The sequence below is a fragment of the Halichoeres trimaculatus genome, unplaced genomic scaffold (assembly GCF_033239565.1).
Source record: "Halichoeres trimaculatus isolate MK-OKI-2021-1 unplaced genomic scaffold, fHalTri1.1 fHalTri1_scaffold_17, whole genome shotgun sequence".
Taxonomy (NCBI): Eukaryota; Metazoa; Chordata; class Actinopteri; order Labriformes; family Labridae; genus Halichoeres; species Halichoeres trimaculatus.
Window position 1 is genome coordinate 30,621,147 of NW_027437195.1, and position 8,191 is coordinate 30,629,337.

The window sequence follows — 8,191 nt, forward strand, 5'->3', positions numbered from 1 at the left end:
TCCATACACAACTTCCTGTCCCGATCAATCTGCTTTCACTGCTCTGGCCTCCACCAAAGGCAGGAGACCTCAGTATCTGATCCAGAAGACTCTGTCAGAGCCAAATGCAAAAACTTTGGCGTATTTTGTCTGTTCTAAGGTGGAAAAAACATGTGAACGCTTGCTCAAGTCAGACCAACAACTTCAGAGCTTGTCCGAAAATTTGGAGCCTGATTCATCGACTGAAACGTCATTTTATCATCAGTATGGAAACAAACTACGTTTCAATAATGCCAATTAGTGTTTTGTTGGTCAGCTTTTATCCGTGTACAGAGAACTAGACCTGTAAGAAATGTTGTTGTTAGGGCCCAAAGAGAGAGGGCGCTATGTTATTATTCCGTCAGGTCTTTCAGCTCTAATATCACCCCTAAACATGCTCAAAAACTCACCTAAGTTAGTGTACACCTCACAATCAGCAAAAAATGTATATGATACCAAACTTGACCATCCTATAATTTTCTCTCCAGCGCCACCTAGGCACTCAAAAACACGCTAAACTGGCTCTAAAGGCAGTAGGAATGTTGTAGAGAGATCAAACCAACATTAAAATGTTTGTCCTATTGAGACGCACAGAAATATACGGAGTCCGATAGACCTATCTTGAACAGGAAGCTGGCAATTTGCCTGTCAAAATAAGATTTTTCCACACTTTTACCCTCTCTACAAAAACGATCACCTCTGGAGCCAAAGTCAAAGTCGGTGAACCCCAAAAAAGCTCTTCCAGCTTCCTCCATAGGAATGAATGGGAGCGCAGAATCCAGCTCCGAACAAGCTGACACATTTGGGCCTCTGGAACAAAAAGTAAAAGTTGTACAGCTTTAAAAACAACATAGAATGATTCCGCACAAAATTTCCTACAAAAATATATTTTTACAGAAATTTGGTGAAAATTGTGGCATCTATGAGGAGTTGTTGCCCAAACTTTTGTGAATTTCACTCCTCATGTGCAGCAGTTGGTGATGATGTCACAATGATTGACAGTTCCGTGCAGCTGGTCATGTGACTGAGCAGGGGAAATAACACATGATACCAACTGTTCAGTGGTGATTGCTCTAAGACAACAAGTGAAGCTCAGCTTCCCCTAAAATGTCCCCAAAAAGTGTTGATATGTTCTGCTGTGTGAACATTTCACTGATAAAATCTGAGCTAGAATTCCTTCATCTTTAGTTCAGAATCAGCTCCTATCACAGGTAACTGGCTCCACCTCCTTCTCATTCATCCCCGCAGCGTCTCAGCGCTTTAACACAGTCGGACGCTGAGCGTCTTCTGACTTCAGCGGGGAAGCGTAGAGTGGGTTGTTCCACTGTGGAAACTGGACGGTCATTGGATAAATACTGGGCTTTGTCCCGCCCATCGGACGCTCAGCGTCTCTGGGGGTCTATGAGGCAGTGGGCTGGCCTGGACGCTGGGCTTCTGCATGATGATTGGATGATCTGTCTGAGGCTGAATCCCTTTTTGATTGACAGTGAAATGAGCCAGTCAGAGATCTTGAAGTTTAACCCTCCACCGGAGCATCTTCTGAGTTTAACAGTCAGTTGTTCTGGACTGATCCAGAGGTTTTATCGATCCTCAGTGAGTTTGCTTTTCTTAAAAACGACGAGCGTTGTGTTTAAAGATTCTCTCTCTTTTCACCAATAAGCAGCTACAGCTACAGCTGTGGAGCTTCTCCCCCTGTCACTCACACTTACAGCCTGTCGTAGTCTCACGTAGCAGCTCCAGCTGATAACAAGTTGACACAGAGGGGAGAATTTACCTTTAAATAAATAAACAAATTTATGATGTAGGCTGGAAAAAAATGAGCTTCCCCTCCTTGACTGACCAGCAGTCGCCTCTGGGTCTGGTCGGCTGGATCCTTCAGATGTTGGCAGGAGATGAGAGTCCTCTCTGTGTTTACATCGATATGAAAAGTTGGTTTAACTGTGAAAACATCTTGAGAAAGACTTCCATGGGTAGCGATGGTGTCTCAGGGAGGGGTTTGTTGTTGTATTTGGGGAATAGGATGTGGTTTGGACACCCTTAGTTTTATTTTGAAAGTCATCAGCTTTGATACAAGACTTCCTGTCCTGCTCAATCAAGCTCTTGGTAAATTGATGCATCACTGCCCTAACATCTCAAAGTTAATCTGTGCTCTGTCGTTGATGTTCCTGAGATCTGGAGGAGGAAGGAGCTTTTTCAGGGTCTTGGTTTTCCTGCAGAATGTAAGGATCGAGCGTCTCACACACCTCTCTGAGCGCGGCCTGTATGGACCCATGACTTCATCATCACACATGTTTTTGAATGTGAAGCATGTGAGATATTCATGAACACGCCAAGATGTTACACACTCACAGCTGGGTACTCTCTAGGGTCATTCTGCTCGCTCTCAGCTGTGTGGTGATGACACACACACACACACACACACAGATCCATTCATGGTCACACCCTGTGCCTCCTCACACTCTGCGTTATCCGAACACGGGTCTGACAGCTGTGGAGCGGCGTGCCGGCGATGTCACGCAGACAGAAAGCTTTTAACACGGAGAGGTGTGTAATATTCATAAGGAGCGCTCCACTTCCCGTGTAATAGCCGACGCAGAGTGTGAGTGTGAGCAACACTGATCTGCTCCTCTGGTGGTGCGGTCTGATATAATATTAATGCCACTTGTGTGTGAGAAGCCTCCACCCTGTTCTCCGTTCTGCCCCATTTCTCACATGCAACACACTCCCACGTTCCAGCAGCCGCGCTGGATGGAGCTCGCTCTGGTTCCTCTCAGCGGGACGCAGCTCCGCCATCAGGACGAAGCTATGAGACGACTTCTTTTTGGGCTTTGTTCCCACACTCACACACTCACACACACACACACTTCTCCCCGTGCAGATGTAGGGCGCTGGTGGATTAGCTTGGCAGGAAAACAAAGTCCACTATCGTTTGTGGTTTTTTTTCTTGCTAACCAATTTGGCTGTGATTATCTGAGGGCACAGGCTCACCGAGGTTTGCTTTCTTTGTTTACGGCTGCAGTTTAAAAGTTCACTCTGCTCCTTTTTCACCTCCTTTTTCTGTTCACCGTGCAGAAATAAAAGTCAACCAGGGCGTGTAAACAGGAAGTACAAACAGATCACACTTCTGTTAATGTGGCGTCCTGCAGGAGGGTCAGGTTCTTACAGTAGGCGATCATTTCTTTCATTAAATCATAGAAAGTCTCCTTTAATGGGTTTCCATTCAGATTCAGATTCAGAATATTTATTGTACATTTGGTTAAATTTGGTTTACAGTGAGTAAATGCTCTGGTATTGTATCACACAAGACAAGACAAGTAACAACAGTAAAGGACAGGGAGGGCAGCTCCGAGATGAAAACCAAGATAAGCTAAAACCAGTTGTTACTACAAGTTTAAATAAGTGGTTAGGATAAGTTAAACTCAGTAAAGAAAAGTTAAAACCAGTTGTTATGATAAGTTGAAATAAGAAATTAAAATGAAAAAGCAGTGGTCAAGATAAGTTAAAAGCATTGGTTAAAGAAGTTAAAAACCATTATTAAAGATTAGTTAAAACCACTTGTCAAGATATGTTAAAACCAGTAGTTAAAAAATTAAAACCAGAAATTCAAAAATAAGCTAAACCGTGTAGTTAAAATGAACAAAAACTAGTGGTTACAATGAGTTAAAATCAGGGGTTAAAATAAGTTAAAACTGGAAGTTAAGATAAGTTAAAACCAGTAGTTAAAACAAGATAAAACCAGTGGTTAAAAAAAGCTTAAACCAGTAGTTAAAGTAATCTAAACCTAGTTTTTAAAATAAGCTACAACCAGTAGTTAAAATAATCTAAAATAAGTGGTTAAAATGAGTTAAAATCAGTAGTTAAAATAAGTTAAAACCGGAAGTTAAGATAAGTTAAAACCAGTAGTGAAAATAAGCTAAAACTAGTGGTTAAAATGAGTTAAAACCAGTTGTAAAAATAAACTAAAACTAGTGGTTAAAATTAGCTAAAATCAGTAGTTAAAAAAGTTAAAACAAGAAGTTAAAAAAAGTTCAAATCAGTAGTTAAAATAAGCTAAAATAACTGATTAAAGTGAGTTAAAATCAGTAGTTAAAATAAGTTAAAACCAGTAGTTAAAATAAGAAGCTAAAACCAGTAGTTAAAAAAAGTTAAAACCAGTCGTTAAAATTAGCTTAAACCAGTAGACAAAATGATAAAAATGATCCATTCATGAAGAAAGATGAAGAAACAGTTCAGGTTATAAAAACAGTTTCGTTGCAGTTTCTCTCCTTTGGTAAAAGCACAGGCGGCTGTTGGTACGAAGCTGTTTTTTGTAGCATCTGTTTTTTAAGCAGGGCCAATAATAATGATCATTATAATTATTATTGTTAAAAAATAATAATAATGATAATTATAGTTATTATTAAATAATAATAATAATAATAATAATAATAATACATTCTATTTATAAAGCCTTTTTCTGAAGCTGCAGCTTCATAAAAACAGAGAATAAGAAATGGGAAAGGATAAAAGGAAACAATAAGACAGTTAGAAAAGAGCAAATTAATAACAGATTAAAAAGAGCTGAAAATAGACAATCTTAAAATCACCAGAGGAGGCTAAAAGCTTTGCTAAAAGAAACGTCATCTTTAAACAGTGGGTGGATTGTGTTGGTTTTACCTGTTTCCTCCCCTCTTCCAGCCTGCTCCCTGCTCACCTGTAACAAACACCAGGCCTTGTAGTTTCCCTCAGAGTGGAGATTTAGTTCCTGAAGTTTCCTAGATAGCGTCTCCGTCAGACTCGTTTGGAAAAGATGGTTTCAGACTTCGCTGCTGCTAGAGCTTACAGCGGAGTTAACAGCAGAGCTAACAGCAGAGCTAACAGCAGCGCTAACAGTGGAGCTAACAGTGAAGCTAACAGCGGAGCTAACAGCAGAGCTAACAGCAGAGCTAACAGCAGAGCTAACAGCAGCACTAACAGTTGAGCTAACAGTGAAGCTAACAGTGGAGCTAACAGCGGAGCTAACAGTGAAGCTAACAGCGGAGCTAACAGTGAAGCTAACAGCAAAGCTAACAGTGAAGCTTACAGCGGAGCTAACAGCAGAGCTCGCAGCAGAGCTAACAGCAGCGCTAACAGCAGCGCTAACAGTGGAGCTAACAGTGAAGCTAACAGCGGAGCTAACAGCGGAGCTAACAGCCGAGCTTACAGCAGAGCTAACAGCAGTGCTAACAGTGGAGCTAACAGTGAAGCTAACAGCGGAGCTAACAGCAGAGCTAACAGTGAAGCTAACAGCGGAGCTAACAGTGGAGCTAACAGCGGAGCTAACAGTGAAGCTAACAGCGGAGCTAACAGCAGAGCTAACAGCAGCGCTAACAGTGGAGCTAACAGTGAAGCTAACAGTGGAGCTAACAGCGGAGCTAACAGTGAAGCTAACAGCGGAGCTAACAGTGAAGCTAACAGTGAAGCTAACAGTGAAGCTAACAGCGGAGCTAACAGTGAAGCTAACAGTGGAGCTAACAGTGGAGCTAACGTCTGCAGTCAGGCCATTAGCAGAGACAGCACAAGTTAAAGGAAGTTAGAGAGGGGGAGAGTACGCCAACAAGACTTTAACAAGTGTGTGTGTGTGTGTGTGTGTGTGTGTGTGTGTTAGATTTATGCTGTGTGTGTGTGTGTGTGTGTGTGTGTGTGTGTGTGTGTGTGTGTGTGTTAGATTTATGCTGTGTGTGTGTGTGTGTGTGTGTGTGTGTGTGTGTGTGTGTGTGTTAGATTTATGCTGTGTGTGCCACCTCGATCTGTTCCTTCGCTTCATAACGAGCCAACAGGTGTACGAGCCAGCAGCAGGCTGGACACTGACTGATGCTACACACACTCACACACACACACACACACACACACACACACACACACACACACACACACACACACACACACACAGGTAATGTATTGTACAATAAGTGTTGCCTAAACTCAGCAGTACACCGGGCTTTGGCAGAGACGCAGAAACAGAGAGGAGGAGGAGGAGGAAGGTGATTAAATAGTCTAGTTAGTCCACAGAGCAGCTGAGAACATTAAGAGCTGGGCCATTCATCAGTACAGCACACACACACACACACACACACACAAACAAACACAAAAGAAAACACACACACACTCGTATTGATTGCACAAGTTGAAAACGTCTCTGCTCCGTGAGGCGGTGAATCTCTGCAGGAGAACAACACATGAAAACACACAGATACCTCCCAAAATTAACACACACACACACACACACACACACACACACACTCAGAGTAATTTTCTATCTTACATCCTGTCGTAAGTGTGAGCACCGCCTCATTAAAACTCCTCAAACTCCCTCCCACACCTCCTCTCCCCCTCGAACGGGGGGGAGGCTGGAGGAGCTGAGGAGGTGAAGCTGCCAAACCAGAGGAGAGGAGAAATGAGTAATGAAAAAGAAAAGAGGAGGATTGTTGAAGAGCAAACGGACAAAGCGAGGAGAGAGGAGGAGGGAGCAGGCGAGGGAAAGGACAAACAGCGAGGAGGGAGGAGGATAAAAAGTTTGTTTAATAAGTCGGAAAGAGAGAAATGTGAGGAATTATCAGGGTCAGAGAGAAGAATTAAAGACAAGGACAGCAAAGAGAGAAAAGAGGCCGGAGTGATGCTTCAAGAGGAAAACAGAAGGAGGAATGAGCAAGGAGGAGGAGGGAGGAGTTAATGAAGACGACATGAAGAAATGAGGCTCGAGAAGCAAAATGAGGACGTTATTGGTAATTAGCAAATGGGATGGACTGAGAGGTAAAGGAGAGGAGGCAAGGACATCATCAGAAAGAAAGAAACAGGAGGAGGAGGAGGAGGAGGAGGAGGAAAGCAGAGATTTCTCCCTCTGCTTTCAGTAATTCCCACATTTAAAGTCTGTTATCAGAGTTTGGTTTTAATCTTCAGCCTCACGCTCTGTTTCATTATCAGGATAATGCTGCTTATTACCTCTTCATTGGCAGAAATATGATGATGGATGTGTTCCAATCAGCCCCGCATTAATACCATCAGCGCGGACATTAGCACAATCAGTCAGCACGCCGACCATAATAAGTCATGATTGTTGTGATTTAGTCCCAGCGCTGCGACAGCTGGAGCTGCGTTTAAGGACCATTAGTTACAGAGAGGAGGAGTGAGGAGCTGCAGAGACCAGGAGTGAGGAGCTGCAGAGACCAGGAGCAGGGGCGTAGCTACAATTAGGCAAACACAGACAGTTTCCTGGGGCCCCAAGATTCCCAGGGGCCCCCAAAGCATCTATTAAAAACTGATTTATGAAGTTCTCTTCAATTGAAAGCATTTCTTTTTTCTAAATCTTACTTCACATGCTTCAAAATCCATCAAAGTCTTAATCTGTAATGATGGTTTTGGCTCCTCCCCCTCCCTTCTTATTCAATGGGCTATTCCATGTTACAACACATCTGAACATTTGATTCAGGAAGAAAGTGGTAAAAACACTTTTTACCATTTTTTCTTATTTCCAACCAAGTGTGAAATAAAACCAATGTTGCTCTGAGATCTGAGATAAACATATCAGACTTTTAGGATTTTAAGGACTTTATCTAGCCCAGGAAACAGGATCATTTTCTCTAAATCAAACTTTTGGAGTTGGTGATAAACATTATTGTATAAATCTCTTTTTTGGAAACATAACTCACTGGACAGGGGGTCAAATAAAAATACATTCACTTTAAAATAATAGAACCAAAAAGTATGGTAACTGTAAATATCACCTCTTTCAGTAGATTGTTTTCCAGTTTGATGTTGTGCTTGATATTTACAGATTTTTTCTTTACTAAATTATTTTTTTCAATATTTACCTATTGTAATGTTTTTCACTTCATCCTTTCTTGTTTGTTCCTGTTACTCTGTAAATTCCTCACTGTGGGACAAATAAGCTTCAATGGACCATAAAAGATTTCAAATCCAGGACAAAGTGGACTAAATGATGGATTCACTTTTTTCTAAATCAAACTAAAGTACAGAACTTGAGGAAATGCTTTTAGTTGTGTTAAGTTAGCATGAACAAGATTAGAGACAGTGGACCCAGGGAAGGCCAGTCTAGCTCTGAGGAAGAGGAGTTACAAGGACATGGAGGGCCCCACTGACTGGGTTTGCCTTGGGCCCCCAAACCACTAAATACGCCCCTGAATAGGAGTGAGGA